This window comes from Falco punctatus, assembly GCF_963210335.1.
Source record: "Falco punctatus genome assembly, chromosome: 1".
In the NCBI taxonomy this organism is placed as follows: Eukaryota; Metazoa; Chordata; class Aves; order Falconiformes; family Falconidae; genus Falco; species Falco punctatus.
The window spans coordinates 99,179,986-99,202,392 of record NC_137580.1 but is presented as its reverse complement, the minus strand read 5'-3'; the positions used below and the strand labels follow the sequence as shown (position 1 = coordinate 99,202,392).

General features: G+C 51.1%; 1 long non-coding RNA gene across 2 annotated transcripts in view; it reads right to left on the bottom strand.

The window, feature by feature from the left end:
* Positions 1 to 22,407, bottom strand: part of LOC308071053 — a 112,465-nt gene extending 90,058 nt beyond the window's left edge. For both annotated transcript variants that reach the window (XR_013930969.1, XR_013930970.1), the window contains exon 1: positions 1 to 22,407. This exon is cut by the window's left edge and continues 38,304 nt beyond it. This is a non-coding gene — a long non-coding RNA (uncharacterized lncRNA).

Below are 22,407 nucleotides of genomic sequence, written 5' to 3'. Positions count from 1 at the left end.
ATAGGAATTTAATGTCAAGACGGAGGAAGTGCCTGCCTGAGTGCCTAGCCTAGAAAGTTTATTAGTATTTCTTAACTACATCGGTGCTGCTCCCACTACCAGCTCTGGCAAACCAGCCCTCTGGGCACCCTCAGCAGTGCCTGCAGTTCAGGGCCATGGCTGTCCTGCAAACAGGGATGCTGCAGGGCACCGGCAAGGAAAGGGTTATGTAGAGCTTTCTGGAGAGCACCTGGAAGGACAAATATTGTTTGTCTGCTCCCTGCACAGGGCTGCAAACCAGGGACTCGCCGGTGCCAGGGAGCCGTCTTGCTGAGATGGAAGGCACCAGCCTTTTCCTGGAACCACAAACAGAGCCCTCATTTTACTCCTCCTGGAAGAGGTCCTCGTGCAGGCACGAAATGCCCAGGAGAATGCAGAGACAGCATTGCTGGGATTTATTTTTGCAGCTGGTTTTGCAGTCCAGGGGTAAGCACAGAGCATCTGTGCTGGGCAGGGGGACAGGGACAAGGCGCAGGACCAGGGCCACCCCAAAGGCAGCCCGTCAACCCCTGTCCTGACGCCCCTGGCATGAGCAGCCTGAGCGGGTCAGTGGTGTCAGGAGGATTCTGTGGGCACCGGTGGGGCACAGCCAGCCCCAGGGTGCCCTGGCACAGGCTGGGGCATGGGGCTGCACTCGGAGGAGCTGTGGTGCTGGTGCATGGGGCCCTGGCAGCTCGAGAGAAACCCTCCGAACCCGCCTGCGCGCCGGGGGTGATTCACCGGATGTTTGAAAGAAATTCAACTTCTGTTGGTGTGCCAGGGAGCGAGTGGGCGCTGGAAGGTGACAACATCCCGCTCCTTCATTCATCTCTTCATCTGATATAGCTGCAAAAGCCCTCCAGTTATGCAGTACACGAGGTCCCCTCTCACCACCCACTCAGCCTATATTGGTATCTGCACATTTATAACAAGCTGGCTAGCTTGGGAGAGCAGTCTGAGGTTAGCAAATCCTGTCTCACATGGGGAGCTGAGCTCAGAGCTGAGCCAACCTCATGGCCAGCTTCGGTGGGTCCCATTTTGTGCTGACAAGCCACACTCCCGCTGCCAGGAACACATGCTTTTACCCAAGGAAACCCCACTGATGTAAGAACAAAAGCTTTTACAAATCAGTTTGGAAACCTGGACCCAGAAATCATTTCAATTGCTTCCCCAACCTCAGTGAACCAACAAGGCTTGCTAGTGATGACCCATGTGGGGGGTGAGGCGAGGACCCCCAGCCCCAGGGGAGCACAGCAGCTCTCCTCTCCCGGTCCTGGCCCTGAACACACAGAGGAGGAACCCAAGCGCTCAGGAGAGACCCATGTGGGGACACACGGGGCACTGGCACAGGGAATATGGGGTTTGCATTAGAAGCCTCTGGAGACCCTGGACCAGGGACCACCAGTGCTTTGCAGAGGCCAGATGGGGAGAGGACCTGAGATCATAAAAACATAGAATCATTTAGGTTGGAAAGGATCTTTAAGATCAAGTCCAATCATTAACCCAGGACTGCCAAGTCCACCACTACACTCTAAGCATCTACACATTTTTTTAAACACCACCAGAAATGGTGATTCCACCCCATCCCTGGGCAGCCTGTTCCAATGCCTGACCACACTTTCAGTGAAAAAAATTTTCCTAATATCCAAACTAAACCTCCCCTTGTACAACTTGAGGCTCTTTCCTCTTGTCTTACTGCTTGTTATCTGGGAGAAGAGTCCAACAATCACCTGTCTACAACCTCCTTTCAGGTAGTTGTAGAGGGTAAGAAGGTCTCCCCTGAGCCTCCTTTGCTCCAGGCTAAGCATCCTCAGTTCCCTCAGCTGCTCCTCCTAAGATTTGTACTCCAGACCCTTCCCCAGTCTTGTTGCCCTTCTCCGGACATACTCCAGCACCTCAATGCCTTTCTTGTAGTGAGGGGCCCAATGTTTACACCATGCAGCTCGAGCCATTGCTGTGGTGTGCCATGGACCAGAGCTTCAGCCCTCTCCTGCTCCTCTCCCTTACTGTCTAGCAGCTGCTGGGACCCTGCCACACTGCTGCCAGCCCTGCCAGGATGTCTGAGCACCTGCGGAGCAAGAGGGGTGAGAACAGCCCAGCTGGGGACCCCATGAGCAAATCCCTGCTGCCAGGGGAACACCATAATGAGGGGGATAGGGGGACCCCAGAGCAGCTCCCCTGAAGGAGCATTTCCAAACTCAACCTTCAGGAGAGGGCTGCCTTACCAGGACTCAGATTATTTCAAAGGAAAGTCAGCCCATCCTGCAAAAGAACCTAATTGACAAAAAATACCCTTTTCAGTCAAAATAGTTATAAGGGAAAAATTTCAGCTGACTGCAATTTCCAGGCAGGTGGCTGGGTGCTCCCGAGGGACGGCATGCGGGAGGAGCTGCTCAAGCTCTGCCCTGCAAGAGGAAGAGGCGAGGGGAGCCGAGGTCGGGCAGACAGACCACCCGCGGCACGCAGATGCCCCTGGCACACAGGGGCTGCCCACTGGCTGGCAAACCCTCTGCAAGCCCAGGATTTTTTGGTGGGGGAGGCAAGTAAGGAATGGAAAAATCATCACACACATTGCACAGATGGAAAGAGTTTACAGCCCTCCTCACTTCCTCATCCTTGTGGTGTAAATTATACAGACAGATGTACAATCTGGGAAGTTATCCAGATTTTCTTTTTTATTTTATTTTAATTATTTTTTTTAAGGAAGAGGGATGCTAAAACAACACTAGCTGTGCCATGTCTAGTCCTTGGCTTTCACTGTTGGCTATGGGAGAGAAGAAACCAGCACTCCTGGCAAGTGCTGAATGATCCAGATAAGTGCTGAGCTTGCCCACGGCACCCTTTCATTGCCTAGTCTCTCTCCAGCAAACAAGGAGGTGTGATGATGCCATGCCCTCGGCGGGAGGCAGGAGACAGGACCGGCTGTGCCCACCCGGCTGCCAGCCGGGACGGAGCGCCGGAGGTGTCCCTGCCGCTGGTGCTGGGTCGGGGTGGCTGCTTTCCTGTGCTCGGATCTAAGTAGCTCCTTGGATATTTACTCGATTGCCAGGAATGAGAGGGAGGAGGTGGATGACAACATGTTTCCAGTGCTTTGCTTTGTACAGATACCCTCCAGGCAGCATGTGTGCGTCTGTGAAGGGCTCAGTGTGCTTCTCATTGCTGCTTCCAAACAAGGATCAAGTACATTTTCCAAAGCATATTCTCCCCCGTCAAACACTGCTCTCACTTTGGAGACTGTCCATGGCTTTGACACTCCCATGGGTTTTCTACCCACATCCTTGTGCCAAAGATACCTTGGCGTGAGTGGCAGGTTGCACTTGGCTTTTGCTGGAGAGAAGTGAAGCCCATCATACCATGCCTAGGGCTGGGCTGGTCCCCGCATCCGAGCGGCCGAGCTCCCCGCTGCCCTCTGCTTGGCCACTGAGTGGGGAGAGGCCGGGGCTGCAGTGCTCCCCGTGAGCATTGCTCACTGCCACCCATGGCTCTGGCTGCTGGGGGTAGCTGGGATCAGAGGGAAAGGGTGTAAAAGTCATGGCCTGCCTGCCCAAAACCAAGCCGAAAGCATGACTGCATCTGGGCTTGGTCACCTTCCTCAGCCATGCATGACCTTAGAAGATGACCATTTCCTCAATGGAGATATGGAGACAGAGTTGTGACACCCACAGGCGTAATGCCCACCCTGCTTCCTGAGGGTCCAGCATCTGCCTCACCACAGGGCTGTGCTCCCTGGCACCACGGGACCTGCTCCACCGGCACGTGCAAGTGTTTTTAGACACAAATACCTCAGTGCCTTAGCAGTGTGATTCAGCCACCATACAGGATGAGCTATAAATGCTAGTTTTATTGCCATGGTCTATCATGATCTCGCTACCTTTATTCCTGATCCATTATGTGCTTTTATCTCCCTCCCCTGGTGCATGCACCACAGCACCCAGCTGGCAGAGGGCTCGGTGGGGTGGTGGGGTGTCTGCTGGCACAGCCCCTCTGTGGGTGAGGAAACCCTTAGAGGGCTCTATCTTTGATACTGAGTTTTAAGTTCAGCTCTAAGCATCTCCCTCGAGAGACATATGGAAATAGAACAGTTATCTGGAAAACACAATGCCCACCCTGTGGGAAATGACAACATTTGAATCTGGTGCCCACCCTAATTGGTCAAAATCCTGCATATTCTTCACAGAATACAAAATTCCAGATTTTTTTCATTTTGCCTTTGCACCACACTGAAGAGTTCAGCCACAAAGTAAGTGTTGGTGATCTCCTGGCCAGACAGAGCTAAGGGCTTCCCGAAGAAACACCGAGCTGTGTTCAAACCTGCTAAGAAAACATGGAGTTTTCTAATAGACATTTCCCTCAGGAAATATTCTGATTCCACCAAAATACATGTCTTGGATTGAAAAATTCTGTCCAGCTTTAAGGAACAGTAAATAATAAATAGCAAATAAGCACTGAAGTGGAGATCATAGAGACGGCTGTGCCATAAGCACCTCAGCAAGACAAAGCAGATCCGTATTTACAGGCTTTGGTGGCTGGTAGCACGTTGGCTTCCACAGCTAACTGTTGTTCCAACTGCAAAACCTGGGACAATGGAGGAACAAGCAGTTCCAGAGCATCCATCACCAGCATAAAAAGGGGCAAAGACAGACATTTGACTAGGTACTGCTGGAGTGTACAACTCGATCACTCTATTCTTTCGCTTCTCCTGGGGGGTTAAAGGGCATTGACATCCCTTGTTACGGCACTGCCATAGTCCCACAGCCTGTTCAGGACAGGGACTCTTGCCTTCCAAGTGTTTTCATGGTGTTTGTCCCCCTGGATATCTGGTCCCTTTCCAGACACTACTTTAAGACAAATAACTAACTAATCCAGATGATATAAGCCCCAGTAACTGTACTGAGAAATCCAGCTTGAGACACGCATCAGCCCGACAGCCAGCTTGCGGGGCCGTGCTGCCCAGGAGGCAAAGGTCTTGTGTGAGCAGCTCCTCACTGCCCAGTTATCAGCTGGCACATTTCTGATGCTCTGGCCCCTGTGACACCCACCGAGCTACGGCTGGGCTCCATTCGTGGCTGGGCAGACCCCAGGGGATGCCTCTGCTCCATCACTGCTGAGCTACAGCCCTGCAGAGCTTTGTGCTCCCGCTGAGCCTCACGGTGCCAGACTGTCAGCCCAGAGGTGGACGGTGATGGGCACAGAAGGGGAGAAGAAATGGGTGCAGGCTTTTGTCAGGGCAAGGGGTACGTGACACCCCACAGAGTTTCACATCTGCTCTGCTCTGCAAGAAGCCACCCAGGTCCTTCTTCTGGGGAATGAGTCACTGTACGAAACTCTGCAGGTAATTAAAAGGCTGGATGATTGAAGAGAATAAAGGCTTTATTTATGCCTCTCTGCAGTGGGGATTCAGAGCTGTTAGCTGGAATTCCCAAGCCCAGTCCTGCTCTGCTTTATTCTTAATGGGGATGGATTTTTATGCTAAGCCACCAGAGAACCAGGAAAAAATGCAGACTGCACATTGGTCTCCTGTGACCCACTGCAGCATGATGGTAAACATTTCCACACACTGGCCACAATGTTCTCCACCTCAGCTTCCTGCCTCCGGGATCTTACCCAAAACCCATGTTCTGAACTGCACCTAGCCTCCAGCACCAGCAAAAACAAGTTGCTCCAATGCAAGGAATAAAATCTGAGGCATCTGTGTGCTTTATACTCTAAACAGGAACTGGCCTGCCACCTCAAACTCCATACCAAATCACAAGCAACAGAGCAGAAAACCAAATTATTCTCAGCTGTTACACTGCTTAATTTAATATTTCCAATGAGCTCCTTTTCCTTCTCTTCAAGAATGAAATGCATATTTGTGCTGTGTCACAAAACATTAGATTTTGTCAAGGCAATTCATTTTTCAATGGTAATTTGTAAGTGCACACCATACCACACACGGTCTGGGGAATTTTATGGCTTCTTTCAGAGGCAAGGAAAATAAGAAGCACTCAAACTAGTGATGAGAGCATGGAAAAAAAAAAAGTGAGAAGAGGTAACAATAACAGACAGAGCATTCATCTCTCTCAGCCACACCAGCCTCAGAAAGAAAAGAATATCCAGGGAGTAAACAGGGGCCATGGGCCTGGATGCTCCAAGACAAACACCGCAAGCGTCACTGATGGCCATGGAGCATGCCTGTTTGCAGAGCTCCAGCTCTCAGCAGAATTTCAAACACAGAATTTAATGGGGCATAAAATGGGCTAAATAACCTCATCAGCTTAATAATAAAACAAATAAAAATCAGCCTGGTTTTTGGCTTGTTATAGCATGAGGAACCCTATGGAAGATAAGGGGTTTAGTAGTGGCACAGGGGAGTACAGGGATGGAGGATCAGCCTGTTTCGGGTGTCAGCGGGGTGCAGGGTTTGCTTTGCTTGGGTGTCCCTGGCTCAGCCAGATGGCTGGGAACCATCCGCATCGCCTGTCAGCCAGGTCTGTCCCAGTGCAGGAAGGGATGGGGAGCTGTTGTCCCTGCGGGATCTATGGAAAGATGTGTCTACAAAGCCTCCAAATGTGCACAGCAACAGCCAGCACCGTCATGGTGAGCTGCCAGGTTTTCAATAGCAGCTCGTGTGCTCTGCTTTGGCTTCCAGCAGAGCTGGACCTTAGCTCTCCTCCAGTCAGCCCCACGGTGCTGCTGCCCCTGCTCCCAAACCGGGGAAGGGCTTCCCATGCAGCCCTGCGGGTACCAGGAGGAGCGACCTAGGGACCATCACCAGACACTGTCCTGGCAGCACCTGCACGCTCCCAGCAGCTCTTCAGGAGGGGGCCCGGAGGGGCCACCCCATCCCAGGCTGCTGGTTCTGGCTGTTGCCACTCCTGCGGATGCTGTCTCCTGCAGCAGGGCCCTCCCCTGCTCAGCCCAGTGGGTGAGGTTCTGGAGGCAAGATGCACAGTTGGCTTAAGGACAGAGTTCACCCAGTTCATGGGAGGAACTGCATGACAAGGCAGGGTGATCCTGTAATTAAACCTATGGTTTGAGGCTTGAATTATATCACCAACAGGGGCAAAAGGAGACTTGATCTACTGTGTTTGTTGTACTGCACTCACAGGCAGCCAATTAATTAAACTTGCTCCAGGGACTTCCACGGGCCAGATGCAAGAGCAGGAAGGAATCCCCCACCCGCCTGATGTACACCTTGGCCTCCAGCCTCATTCTGCTTTTCCACCTTCCCCTGGAGCATCAGATACAGCCACAGCTACAGGAGGGACATTGGCTGCATGTGCTGCTGCTTCTAGTGATGCTGACAGCGCTGGTGGCTGGACGCTGTATCAGAATTAAACTGATACTTTGGTGTCAGGAAGGATTTTTTCCAAATCCAGATGTCTGGTACCATTCTGGAGATTGCTTCTGCTTCATGCGTTTTCAGAAAGCCTGCCCTCCTGTGTGGCTGTGTTTGAGCTGAGCGTGCTGAAGCCCAGGGCTACTCTGCAAAGCCGGGCTTGCAGAGCCATACCCCAACTGCCAGAAAGGGTATCTACTCTGCTCCTGGCAATGCCTTCGCTCACCACCTGTATTTTGTATTTGCAACTAGTCTGCGAGTTAATAGCAGGTATCCAGCCTGTCAGAGGCTGACATGTTGTGACATACAGTAAGATGACAAGTCCTGAGTGATGCCACTAAACAGGATCTCACTGCATCAGTGCCAGGCTGACAACGGTATCATTCAGGTTGGTATGAAGGCCCCCATCTCAGACAAAGAAATATTCATTAAATACCACCTTGCTTTGGATGCTCCACTCGGTCTTCTTGCCACCAACAAAGATCATAAAGAGGGATTATGGGAAGTTTAAAAAGACCTCTCAGCCTGGCAAAGCTGGCACCGCAGGCTAACAGCAGGCAACCGGCCACAAACGTGCCTCCCTCCTCCGTGGAGCACAAAGCCCTGAGAGAAGGGATGCTTTCAGTGTTTTTTTTTTTAAAACCACATGGTCTGTGTTAGTTCATACATCACAATGCAGCATAAAGCAATGTCATGGGGTGGAACATATGAGCTAAATATATTTGTGATGCATCTTTCTTACTATTTATATTTATTTCTCAGGAAGTAGCTGATTAGCTCATACAGCTGAGAAATTCAGGTGTGTTGCTCGAGGCAAGGCTCTGTCACACAGCAAGGCATGAGGGGAGAAGTACTAAAACACCAAGATGGTAAAACCCTCCTCCCTTACGTTTCATCAGAAGCTGAGTAGCACCAACACAGCAGAAACCACCCTGTGTACACACAGAAAATACAATTTAGCATGAACGGCTTGCTGTACCATCCAACCTGAAAAAACAGCAGCAATATTTAGTACCTATGCATCTCACCTTTGAGCTGCACATTGTCCTTGAGCCCTGGCATAGGAAGATCACAGGTCCAAAGCATGCACAGTGTTCCTGAAGCCCTGGCACGTGAACATCCCATGGCACATTGTGCGATGGGACCGGTGGTTCACCTCCACTGACAGCACAGACTTGCCTGAGGACAATAGGAGCTCTTTGCAATTGCAGGGCAAGACACACCACACCTCAGTGACTACAGTTTCATTGTGGTTTTCAGGATGAAGAGATGAATAAGAGACATTATTCTGAAGCCATAGGCAACGCACAGCCAAGGAGACTGGAATTACCTACCCACCAGCTCGCAGCCCTCTTCCACTGCCAGAAGGTCAGCTGGAGACCTCAGCCTTGTGGCGCGGCACTGGCTGTACACCCCAACAGGAGGACAGACCAGTGTAAAAGCACCTTTTTTCTGCGATGCAGATTGCAGCCTGCCCCAGAAAACAGGTCTCCCTGCATCCCTCAGCCCCTGCCACCCTGGGAGCTCCGGGAGCTCCTTCACCCCCTGCCAACAGAGCCTGCCCCTCTGTGCACACCAGCCTTGAACAGCACAGGAGCCTATTTGCTTTCTTGATGCTCCATAAGTAAAAGAATAAGATTTATAGCATATTTTAAGGTTAATCAGTAAAATCTTTCAGGCAACTAACTGTATAAGCTTCTATTCAAATAGCATGATTTATAACACTGAGGAGAAGTGATTGGGAACAGCATGGAGAGCCACAGGAGGAGATATTTGCTTAGATTCCCCATTCTGCAGTGTGAAAGACATGTCTGCAGCTCGGCGGACACTGGTGGAGGTACTGTGCCCTGTGCCATGGTCCCAGAGGCTGTGGCAATGGTCTATGGTGGTTTGTCCTCTGACCCAGCCCAGGGCCAAAGCAAACATCCCCCGCAGTGCCTCAGCCCTGCCAAGCTGCAGCAGCGGGATGGCCCATGCAGACCTGTGCAGCATCTCAGCTGATCTGCAGGGAGCCACGGCCGCACTGCTCCAGAAAACCTCTGGAAAAACTCCAGATAACATCGCTCTTGCACAATGCAAACACTTCACAAAACTGTGCCCGTTTTCCCAAATGGAAATTTTGGTAGAAGCAAGGAAAACAAATCAGAGTTACAACCATGTTCAACCTTTACTCCTGCAGCAACTTTAAAAATTATCTGTTGTGAGATTTTAAAAGTCTAAAATGAATTGATTCGCTTCTTCTAAAACAGCAGTTTTGCCAACTCTACCTATCAGCCTTCCTGGAACTGCGTTTTGCTACCTTCCTGATAATGTTCCTGTTCCAGTTAAAAGGAGGCTGAGCATCAAAATCTCCATATCCCTTTGCAAACTGACCTTCTGTCCTCCTCCCAGTTCTGACAATACCCTTCTCCTTACAGTTCAAACACTTGTGGACACAGTGAATGTGCCGCATGTAATTAATTAACTTAATGAATTTAGTGACCTACCCGTGGATAACCATAGCTGAATGCTTCCTTTAATAGATTCTCCTGCACCACTAGGCCAGGGACAGAGGGATGGAGAAGACCTGGTGTGCAAGGTGCAGCGGCTGCTTTCACAACATTTGGACACATTCCCCGAGTTCCCCCACATCCCCCTTCCCCAGGCCGAGCCCCTGTGGGGACATATCCTGGCACAGGGTCTGTGGCCATGGGCTTGGCTTTATGCTGCTCTTAAGCCACATTTAATTGCATGTTGGTCTGTAACCATTGCGGGGGCACGGGAGCTGCCGGAGCCATGCCGTGGTGAAGGGAAAGCAGCGCGATGGCACCCAGTGCAGAGAGTGGCAACAGAGCACGGAAAGCACCAGGGGGAACCCAGGCCCTGGAGAAGATTAGTTGGTGTTCAAACAATGACTTCAAACCCAAAATTGCCCCAAAAATGGAAAGCCAGAAGCAGTTCCTAAGCTAGCAGCCAAGTTCTTGGGGAGCAGCCAGCAAGGGGACTCTGATAATAACTAACAGTGTTTATTTGCCTTACTTAAAAATATAAAGATTTTCTCTCTAGTTCTGGGCAGGGGGAAAGGTTAATGAATTCCTTCAGAGCAAAGAGATCTTCAGACCTCTCAGTGAAAACAAGGTCAGAAATCAATGCTGGAGGTGGAGCAGGGAGGCCAGGTTGGAAAATAATGAAAAGGGAAAAAAAATACATAAATAAAGAGGCAGGGAAAAAAATGATAAGCTAAACAAATGGCAGGGTGACACTTGCTCAGCTCCCCACAAAGAATATTGAATTATTGTCTATAATTTGGGCTATCGAACCTAAATTAGGGCCTCCAGACTAAAAACTGCTGCATTGTGTGAGGGTACATCAAGGGTCAAATGCTCCTTTGGTTTGCTCATTATTTGCTCTGATACTAGGCTGTCATTAGTGGCAGCAGTGCTGAACAAAGCTGCATTACAAAGGCAGTACACATCAATGGTGCTAATTAATTGGATTAATGGAAGGGCAGCACAAATTAGGTCTGGCTTGGATAATTTCAATGAAAACTGAATACCAATCCCCAAAGTCATTGGAATATGGATGAGGCAAATTGAGTTAAAATAGAGGAGACTGCTGCATTCATTAGCCCGCCCACCCTCTGAAGTAGTTGTTTAATATGCAAACTATTAATATGCAAATCAGCACAAATGAAAAAAGTGTGGGGTTTTTTCCGCCCCCCCCCCCCCCCCCCAGTTCTCCCCGAACACGGGCAGCTGCCTGACGTGAAAGAGCTGCGCATTTCCGCACTGGCAGAGGACGGCGTTACCAAGAGCAAAGAGGAGCTTTTATGTCAGAAATTCACTTCTCGTAACCTGTGCTGCCCTCACTCAGCCCCATGCAACCCAGGGAATGGAACCGCCTGGAAAAATAACTCATTAAGAAAACATAATCTTGCCCCAAATTGTGCTTCTGGGTCCCAGGGGGTGGGGGGTGGGGGCAATCTGGCCACAAGCCCTTCAGGCAGCAGGCAAGCCTGCCCAGCTGAAGGGGCCCATGGGGCCAGGGTGATGCTCCACACGATGGGCAGGAGCCTGGCAGACCCCCGAGCCCACAGGCACCACACTGCAGCCAGTGCCTTCCCTGGCAGCTGGGGAGATGGGAATGTCACCTGCAGCTTGGGACACACCGCCCCCCCCAGCAGCATCCCAGGTGCTGAGATGGGGTTTGCTCTCCAGTTTTGGGGTGGGCACAGGGACTGCCTTGTGCCTGCTGGTCTTGGCTATAAAGCGCTTTTAATCATTTAGTTTAAGGAAAGGTGATAAGGCAACTTTCTTGCTCTTTATAACTACCTCCCATGGAAGCCTTGAGGAGCGGAGGGCTCTTCACTGAGGCAGAAATGAAGCAACGTTTGCTCCAGCTCACCCCGAAACACGGGGTCTCGGGCAGGAGATGCTCAGGCAGCATGACAGCACGCCTGAGAACACCGTTAACGGTTCCTCCTGAATCTGTAATCCAAATCACCTTGGCCAGCACACGAACCACTGAATCCATAAAGATTAGTAATAATTCCCAAACCATTTCTGACTTCACGGTTCCAGCCCTGTAAATTACAGCTCTATTGTGGTGCTTCCCCAGCGCTGCTGCAGCACTGCGGTGCCAATCACCACCCTCCAACAATTACAGAGCGAGTGCAAAACTTCTTACAAACTGTAATTACCCTTAAAAACTGTATCCCTCTTTGGCTTCCTTTGCTTAGCGGGTGACCCTTCAATGTTGTGACAAACGCCTTGTTTGGAATTATTTTTTCATTTCTAGCTGTTAACTAGACATGCCACCGGTTCAGCTTTTGGCTGAGTTTTCTTCTTGGCTAAATGAGGTTATACATGTCATCTCTCACCCGTACCGCCACAGCTCACCTCGTGCACGTGCCATTTCGTGGGCCCACTGCGGGTTGGGGGCTGCCTGGCTGCCACACGGGCACCTTCCCGCTGGTGCCGCAGCAGGGCTTCTCCACCACTGTGCCACCACGCCAGACCGTGGCCCAGCAGGGCTTTGTTTCTAGTGAACAAACTGTCCTGTTGATCTGAGGGGGATTAGGTACTTGATGTTAGGAGTGCACGCGGCTTCCTGAGCTTCAACAAAGCCATGTACTCAAGCTTCACTGAGCTGGTTCACAGAGTCAACTGCATTTTTATGGTCTGAATACAGACCAGAGGGAAAGAGCAGAGCTGCAGAGACCAGAGGAAGGTGGTGACTTTCCACACAACAGCAGTGAAATACTTTTAGTGCTAGTGACCACAGCAGGTACTTACAGAACAAGTCTTGCCCCATGCCCTTTGTTGCACACTCCATTGGGAGCAGCTGCCAGAGCACTGGGACTGCTCCCGGCTCTTTCCCAGCTGCACTGGTCATTAAGTGGATTTGCAGCAACAGATCAGACAGCGAGGGCTCCCCCTTGGCAATGGCATCAGCTAAATTGGCTCCTGATAACCTTTGTATGGGTAAACTTATTCCGTAAAGCCAACATCATAGAATCACTTAGGTTGGCAAAGACCTTTAAGGTCAAGTCAAACTGTTAACTCAGGACCCATATTGCAGACCGGTCCCCAGGTCTCCCCCTCTACATGTACTTGGTAGCACACTGTTGATTTACCTGAGCTTCCCACCCCATTTAGAAAACCACACTTGGCCAGCCCTGCTCCCTTTAAACACTTGTTGTTTGATCCCTTATGGCCCTGCCTTGCATCGGGGAGGTGAATCCCCCAGCATGGGGTAAGAACAGACGTGCCCTCTGCACCCTGCTCACCCGTGGGTGTCTGGGAGAGGCGAGGAGGCTGCACACCCTCACTGTGCACCCAGGGGTTTCATTTACCATGGAATCCCCAGTTCCACACTGCTGGCTCCCCCTCGCCGGGAGGTTTGGGCTGCAGGATGTGTTCTGAGCCGGTGGCACGTGGTCCTGCGCCATGGTGCTGGGGAGCATGAGGGGCTTTTCTCACAGCACCCCCTCCTCTGTCTCATGAGGAGCTTGGCTGGTGCTGAAGCAACAGGTCTGGGCTCCCAATAGCATTGATTTTTCCCTCTGCAGTGAAGATGCTCATGCACCAGCTCGCAGGCTGCATGCAGAGCTTTGGATTCTTCTGTTTTTCCCCATCTACCATCTTCCCTCCCTTGGATAAAGAGGAGACAAGTGTTTGCAGGAAAGGGGCATGGCTTAATTCTCATGACTCAAAAACACCTCCAGTGAGAAAGGAGTTCAGTGCAGGCGCTGCTGTTCCCAGGGCTGGAGCCGTCCTGCCAGGCAGGGGGGTCTGGGCACATCTGCCCCTAGGGGCTCTTCCCGCGCCACCTGGGGCACCAGCCCCCAACGTGTCAGCCCTGGCACTGGCAGGGGACTCCCCCTCCCCTCCAAAGCTGCCCTGGCACCTCCCAGCCCCGGGCATCCACAACCTGGCTGCAGCCAGAAGGTGAGCTTGCAGGACTTGGACAAGGAACATGCCCACTTGTTAGCATTTTTCCTTCTTTAGCTGTTTGCTTTTAATCTTTTCTTTGTTTTATAGGGTCTCGTACTGCACTCACCACTTGTTTCTGAGCACCCGTCAGAGCGTATACCTAAGTGCTTCGTGCAGAATTAAGCCATTAAATATTTCAAGGGATAGGGCATCTATCTTTTCCTCCAGGAGACTAGTGTGTCTAATAAATCCCACTGTTGGGGTCCCTCTAACTCAGCACTGCGAACTTGCCAGTGGGTTCAAGCTCATCTCTTGTCACTCAGCCTGTGCCAGAGTGGTCAGAAGAGAAAAAAGTGCTGGAGCATTTGGGAAAACTGTGGCAATGCCTAAGAGCAGCCAAACACAAAAATAACGTCTTTGTTTTATTCAGCAGTATAATGCTACTGATTTTCTTAGCACTCCATCCTTATCAGTAAGATGGGCAAGCGCAGCTCTCCCTGGCATGCTCTGGGCATGCTCCAACACATCGCATGCTGCGGGGACAGAGGATGGTGCAAGGGGACATGCAGCCAGCCCTGCCCTGCCCAGTCCTAGGTGGAGTCAAAGGGGAGCAAAATACCAAGTAACTTTAACGACACTTACAAAAGTGCAACCAGCTTTTCTTAATTACAGTCGGCTCCTCAGGCAGAATGAGCCTGTAGCATGGCAGCTATTTTCCCAGTGACTTCATTTAGTTTGTTTTTCTGTGCATAAGGGGATGTTGCTGTGATCCCTCCAAGAGCTGGCAGAGCCTCCATGCTCTTGTCACCCTGTAACAGCTTCCTGGATTAATGATTCCGCAAAGGGCTAATTCTTAAGAGGGCAATGTCTTTTGCAGGCTGGTATTGATCTTTGTCAGCTTCCCCTTGAAAGAAAGAAAATATTGGCTTATTTACAAAAGGTAGCTTTTTGCTCCTGGCAAGTCAGCCTCAAGATTCACAGCTGCTCGTGTCCCTCAGAAATTGGAAAAGCCGAGGGTAGTTCCTCGAGTGTCAAAATCAAAGTCCTCGAAGTTCACAAACCCCTGCAGAGCATAGGTGGTGGAAGGGGGTGGGTTTTGCCACCAAGCAGGCGGACAGAGGGCTTTGTGCTGCAGAACAGACCCCAGCCAGCGGAGCTGAACCAGAGCCAAGCACAGGGAGAGGAGCTGGGGACAGAGCAGCCGTTAACTTCATGGCTGAAATGCTGGACTTCACATTTGGTTTGTGCTCTAAAGGTGAAGAAATACCAGTTTTCAAGAGTATGCATTAAAAAGACTATTTAAAAAAACCAAAAACTTTTATATGTTAATGTAACACCAAAATAAAAATACAAAAATATTCAAAATTCAAAATAATCTAAATTCTGAACAATCATTTTAGCAAACCCCCAAGAATATACCCTTCAGTAATCAGTGCTTTGCAAAAATGGGAAGGTTCCCACCAACAATTTTCCTTTCAGAAACAGCCTTCCCACCAGCAGAAGCCAGTGCTGGTCACAGATGGGCAGCTCAGTGCTCCTGAGCACAGCAGCCAGTCCCCTTTCCCCCCACCACCCACCGAGATGCCCACCACCCACCGAGAAGCACAGGAGCCTCACACAGAGAAGCTGCACCCTCTGCCTCCCTGAAAAAGAACCTTAAAATATCTGCACATGAATAACCAAACACTAGGCTGATTCGCAAAGTGCTCCCAGAATAGTCCAGATACATGTGTGCATCTATGCACATGTATATATATGTACGCACAAGAATAGAGAAGAGGGCGTTTTCAGCTCAGATAAAGGAGGAAACGTGAATTATAACATCAAAAAGATACCGGAAAATACGCAGCTGCAGCATGCTACCTGTGAGCACCAGGGATGACAGCAGAGTCTGTGCCTGCTGTCCCCAGGACTGCTCCTGCCCCTCCTGCACCCACTGCATGCCAGGGGGTTGGGCCAGCCCCCCAACACGGCCGTGATGGCACTGCAGCACAGGCAAGGTGGTTCAGGATTGCTGCTGTACTCTGCCAGCAGCAGACCTGGGGTACCCCTCATCGGCTCTTGACCATTTGTTGGTGAAATAAAATCAAGTCAGATTTAGAGAGGGATTTTGCTGTGCCAGGGTGTCTGGTAACGTTCACAAGCAAATGGGCATGGGGCAGGAGGGTCCTAAAAGCACAGTAGCTTGTTCCCATGGTGGAATGTTTGCACTGATGTTCGGAGGAGATTCCAGCCCCAAAACCCTCACCCATCCCCTGCCTTGTGTTCACCCCTTGGGACAGCCACTCTTCCCACTGGCTGCTGCCTGCCTGGCTCCCCATGCCCAAAATGTCCCAAAATTATTGATGTTACCATTATGACTGAGTTCAAGGCTGTGTCATTGAGCATAAACATAAACACTGATCCTTCCATATCTGACAAAAAGCAACCTCAATGTCATGATCAAAGGTACTGGGAGCGCTGGAGCCCGTGCTCCCCGTGCCAGCCTGCGCCCTCAGGTTGGCCGGTCCTGCGGGTGCCTCGCTCCGCATCCCCTCTTTAGCACCGTGCTAAACAAACAATATTGCACACTAAAACAAAACAAAAAAAAACCCAAACCAAAACACCAACTAAAAAGCTCTTCCACCCACTAACTCCTGCTGTGCAGAAGGTGCCAAATCAGATTACAGCGCACAGTTGCCACATTATCCTGTCTCGACTTCACTAACGCTCATTAAGCTTCTAAAATCCTTTTTATGGTGTTTATAACACCTCCAGAGGAGTTTACTGTGTAAATATTATTCTACCATTAAATCCTGCAACAAGGCAACCGTCAACAAGTGGAATTTGTAATGGGCCTGCCGAGAGGGCTCGGCTCGCAGGCTGCGGCGCCTGTGAAGTGAGGCCAACGAAAGCAGCCAAGAACACAGTACGGAGTGATAAAGCACTTCATTTTGATGCTTTAAATCTCCTACCACTTGGGCCTGCTTAATGTAACAGGCCCACTGAGACATTAGATTTGGGCCTGGAGTCAAATAAGCTACAGGGAGCCACTTACTGAAAGCAGCCCTCCACACAGCGGCAGCATTAGCGGTTTAACCCAGCTAATCCGGCACGGAGCTGCCGTCGGCTAACGCGCGCCTGGCCGGCAAAGGGATGGATCCAGGTGGCCCCTTGGCAGCGGCTGCTCTTGCCCACTACATAGGGATGTGCTGCCATTGTGCCCGGGGGCGAGGGTGGGCATTCTCCGGCTGCCAGCGCACCCCAAGGATGCTCACATGGTGCCGGGAGGTCAGGGACCAGAGGATGCTGCAGCTGGCAGAGGCTGGACCACCCTGGGCAGGCTCCCTGGTGGCTCTTCCAGCTGGGAGCAGTTGGAGCACGGAAGCCCTTCTCCCAGCTCCTCTTCACACCCTGTCTGGGAACAAAAGAAATGCAAAAAGAAGAAGGTTGCCTAAAAAAAAAAAAAAAAAAAAAGGGCAGAAAAAAAAAAAAGCAAAAGCTGAAGGGGGAATGTGGGCAGTGGGAGGGGAGGGAAGGAGACTCCCTGAAGATCCCACGGAGCTGGCAAGTGTCAGAATATCAACAGCTGTTCCCAAAGCACAAAATAAACATGGTGAAACACACACAATTTGCAAACCCTTTCCGCTTTCTCCCTGCCGAGCCGTGCTCCCTCTGCTCCCCACCAGGCCCCGTGTGTGCCGGCATGGGGACAGGGTGTGTGGGCATGAGTGTCCCCCCACTCCAAGAAGCATCTGGCAGCACCCAGAGCATGCCAGGCAAATCACGGATTTGCTTTTACTTCATTTGCAAAAAGTGAACCCAAGATGAAGCCTTTGGAATCTTAGGGCAACAAATAATTAAAAGACTGTTTGGGGGCAAGTGTGAAACTCGGTTGAAGTATGGTGTTTCATTTCACATCATCAAACCCCTTTCCTAAAGCCTTCCCTCCAGAAACAAAGGCAACCCCCCAAATCGGTACTTAACTGATAAATGCTACTTTGCAATGAAAAACCTCATTTTGAAAATGGCAATATGATACGCTTTGAGGTTTTGGAAAAGAAAGACCATTCCTTCCTTTTTGGGCCAATGTATTAGTCTAATTCAAGATCAAGTTTGCAGATAACTTCGGTTCCTCCCAGGCGCGACCGTCCATCCCCCCGAGGCAGCTTCCCCTCGCCAGGGCTCACCGGGGCTGCCGAACACACCAGTCCACCCACCGCCCCGCACTGCAGCACGACCCACCGCCCACCCCCGCCCTGGCCTCGCTGCGCAGCCACCGCCAGGCAGAGTCCCCCAGCATGCCTGGGCAAACTGCGCCTGTGTAAGACAGAAGATGACCAAGTTTGGAAATGTTGCTCAATAACTTCTACCATATGTGTTTCCTGGTGCCGTGTCAGTGCCGGCATCCAAGAGCGAGGCTCGTTCAGGTTAGGAGGGGCTCGGCTCCTCCTGGGAGCCCCGGGCCGCCTGCAGACCCCAGCATCGCCCGACTCCCCCGCCCTCCTCTCTCCCCCACCAGCCCTCTCCTGCCTTCACAACAGAGGGATGCAAAGCATCCATGCGAGCTGGAAATCAAAGTCACCCAGCAGATCTGCTTCACGAATTCCAGGTTTCAAAAATTTTTTTTGGAACAAGAGCAGAAACAAACATTTTTAAATTGTCTGTGGAGGAACACGCTGGAAATCATTGCTGCAGCTTAACTAAAATGTTTCGGTTTTGACAAAACTGCTTGGATTTTATTTTGATTTTGACTTCAAGGAAAATAATTTATCATGCAAAATTAATATAAAGACAACAGTTACAGTGCAAAACACAAAACGTAATGTGATAAATAATGAAAATATTGAAATACAAACTGTTTCAGAAGTAAAAATTGAAATGATTTGATATGAAAATGTCACACAGGAGGCTACAGCGATGTTGGAATGTTTTTTCCGGCTTTCCCCCAAAACAAAACTCTGCTGAAATCCAGCCAGCTCACGAAGTACCAGGGTGCTAGGGGTAGGGAAGGAGCCATGCTCCTCCCGGTTTCCACGCCCTCCCACCACTCCCCTTGGCACCAGGAGGCCGATGGTGCCTGTGGCTCCTGCGGGATGTCCTATGTGCAGAAGCAGTGATTGCCATGGCAACAGGGCAAACCAGCCCCAGGCACGGGCTGGGCTGGAGCCACTGACCTGTGCCCATGGACCGGGCAGGGGCTGAGCCCCTGGCACACATCCATGTCGTTAGGTGATGAAGATGAAGTCACAGCTGGCTCAGGGTAGGACTGTGACATCAAGAAATGAGAAGAAAATATCTTCTCGTGCCCCTGTTAGAAAAACACAGCTTGGTAAGCCCCCCCCCCAAAAAAAAAAAAAAAAAAAAAAAAAAAAGCTGCATATTTTAGCAGGGTTATCATTCACATATCCATATCACATCTCCATAAGCTCCTGCACACAAGCAAGACTGGCAGCCGTGGGTAACCACCGTTGCCTCAGCAGGATGATAGCCTTGGACAGGGTCAGAGAGAGAGGGAGAGGAGAAGTCTATCCTGGACACGAGCCCACCCCAAAGCATCACGCTGCAGGTAAACTCTGTCCTGAATCAGGGTGCTCTAAAGTGACAGAACAGTCCTGCAAAACCCAGTAACGTTACCAGGATTTCAGAGCGAGGTGCAGTATGTGCAATTAAAGCTAAACCAGGTTTGAGCAATGCTTTGACACCATCACTGACATCAACTAAGAGGACACCAAGGAATAATGAGAGGGGCCCTTTCCCAAGGTGGGGTTTAGAGGAGACTCGATACAGTCCCCGGGAAGGGATGGGAGTCTTGTCTGTGCCATAAGGTACCTTTGGCAGCACAGGAAGACTGAGCTGAATGTCAGAGCCTGGATGCCTTTTAGGCTGTTTGGAAATGAGTTGTCTTTGCATCATGACAAGATGCAGTGTGATCTCCTACGAGATAAAACCCTTGTATGATACTGCAGTAAGGGGCCAGTTGCAAATGCCCTCCTAATTAATATAAATTGTTTGTTTTTCCCTGATAAACACCGAAGACATGTTTCTTTATCAAGACAAATGATGGCCCCACATTGGCAGCTCTCTCCCCACCAGCCTGGCGAGCAGCCACTCTGTGCCAGCTCCGGCCAGCCCATGGGACAAAGTGGCAACCTGGCCCCAGTGCGCCTGGGGATGCTGGGGGCAGAGGGACCTGCTACCTTCCAGCTACCGCCCCTCTCCCGGTGCAGCCCCCATGCTCAGAAGAGCCTGAGCATGTTATGAACATTTTGTCTTCTTGCTTTCATGTATCACGCTGCAGTGGCCACCCAAACACAGCGAAGAGGAGAGCACCCTGGGGAGCAGAGGGAGGAACACTTGCTTGCTGTCCATCTGCATGGGCCCTGGGCACTGGAGGATGCTCTTGCGCACTTTGTGCAGTGTGTTTTGCAGCTCAAAACACTCCGACCAGAGCAGTAGTGTGTGAGATAAGAAATGGGGTGCTGAGGGCATTACAGCACATAGAGAACACTAATTAACAGGTTTCCAGCAAAAGGCAGCCTTGGGTAAGGTTCCCAATTATCCTGACAGGGATAGGGATTTTAATGGGCGCTGGCATGTCCAACAAAGGTCTGCAGGCTGCTCCTGACACAATCCCATTCAGGCAGCTTTTGTGCAGTCGAGGGGCGCAGGGTTTGTGAACGCCAATGTCCCTCGGGGCAGAAGGTAGCCAGGTGGTTTTGCCTTTAGGGGGAGGCTCTGGGACAGGGAGGCACCAAATTTCCCCCTGCCTGTTCCAGGCACTGCATCCCAGGGGACCACAACACTACCCTTGGAGACCCTGACACTAACGAAGACTGCAGACATCGCCAGCTTTTTTGGGAACCTTGGCCCACAGTCCCACTCCCCAGCTTGATGCCAGGTCCATCGCCTCGGTGGAACCCGCACCTGCCAAACACCAGCTGATGTCAGCAGCACCCGTGCCATGGCCCTGTCACACGCCATCGAGCTGGCAGTGCAGTGGCTTCGCCACAGCCGCTCAAGCACACTGGTGGCACAGCATCAGCATCAGCATCGGCATCAACGCAGCACGGTGACTCAGCCAGCAGGAATGTGGGAGTTCTGCACGGCTTGGTGCTGAAAGCCTTTTAATTCCAGCCTGGTGATGAATGGGCAAGGCCTGAAATGAAATGTTCGGAGGCTCAATGTACCAGGCCTCCCGCTTGTAATTATTTTTGTACAGAATATGTCAAGTGTCGTGCTTCACAAGAACTCGTTTAGCATGCAAACATTTTGTGATTAAGTGAGGCTTACTTAATTAAGCACTTTGTAATGACTCTTAAACCAAAGAGTAGTGGATTAGTGCGTCCTATTTGTGTCTATCATGTTAAAGGCGCGGTAATAACAGGTTGCTGCAGACAATTAGGGTTAGAATACAGAGTGGATGGAGGGAGAATCAGCAGGCACCCAGAGCCCCGCCACTCACTAATGTCCTGATTTAAAACTGCCTCTGTGGAGACAATGCGAATCTGGGCCCTGCATCTGCTACTACATCCAGCCCCGCGCCCACTGCCAAGCGCCAGTACTCAGCACTGCTTGGTATTGCACACCAGGACATGCCTGAGGGGTCCCACAGCAAACAGGCGGCTGGGTAGGGTGAGCATCACTCCAGGATAGGGTCCCCATGCCAGCAAAGATCACAGGCACATAATTACCAAGGCAGGAGTGGGCTGAGGATTTGCTTGAGGCTCTAAACCACAATATTTGCATGCTGTCATGGGTAAAGCAGGGGCACACACCCCTTGTATGCTGGCACACAGTGCTGCCCAAGGGCACAGCCTGGGCTGGGGGCTCTCTTGCACAAAAGAGTGCCAGTTCCTGAGGATGCGGTGTGCAGCCAGCTGCCTCCACATGCCCAGAGCACCACCTGGCTCCGGACCCAAAGGGCAGCAAAAAATACCCGAACTCCAGCCTGGAGGGCTGCAGGGCTGCACCAGGGGGCCTGCCACTTCCAGATGAAGGAAGATGTATGCTACCAGGGAGATATGGCTCAGTGTTTTCCAGCAGCTATCAACACTGGTGGGGACGCCACCAGACCTGCGTACTGACCAGCTTCTCTTAGCAGCTCTGGGTCACCCTACATTCACCAGTCTTAGTGAACTGGTAACAGATGAATGTGTTGCTTTGCCTCCAGTGCACCACCAGGTTGAGTGTTCACTTGGGGCCTTCACAGCATATTGACACCCCTTGGTCTTAAGCAAGGCGTTGCTTGACATCTCAGCTTCAGGCCGTGAACAGTGCAAACCATCTCCTGCAGCCATCTGTGAAGTTTCAGAGGCCCCGCAAGCCAAATGCGGGTGCTGATAGGTTGGAAGGTGCAGGACAGGGCAATTCAGCCCTGAATTGTCAGTCCTAATGCCATTCCCATGAGCCAGGCAAGCTCATCCAGCTCTGTGGGGCCCCAGTTCTGTCCTGCTGGGATGCTTACACAGGAGGAATTATTGATTCTTGCTATGAGAGAGCCACAAGCACCCAAAATTACAGTAAATATGAGTCTTCTGAGCACTCAGGGTGAAGGAAGCAGCAGTTGTGATGCTCTGTAAGCTCTGTATCCTCTGAGCAGACCGCCGCACACCACACCTCGCAGGGGAAGGAGCCTGGAGGCATCAGTGAGGGACTCAGATGCCTTCTCATTGC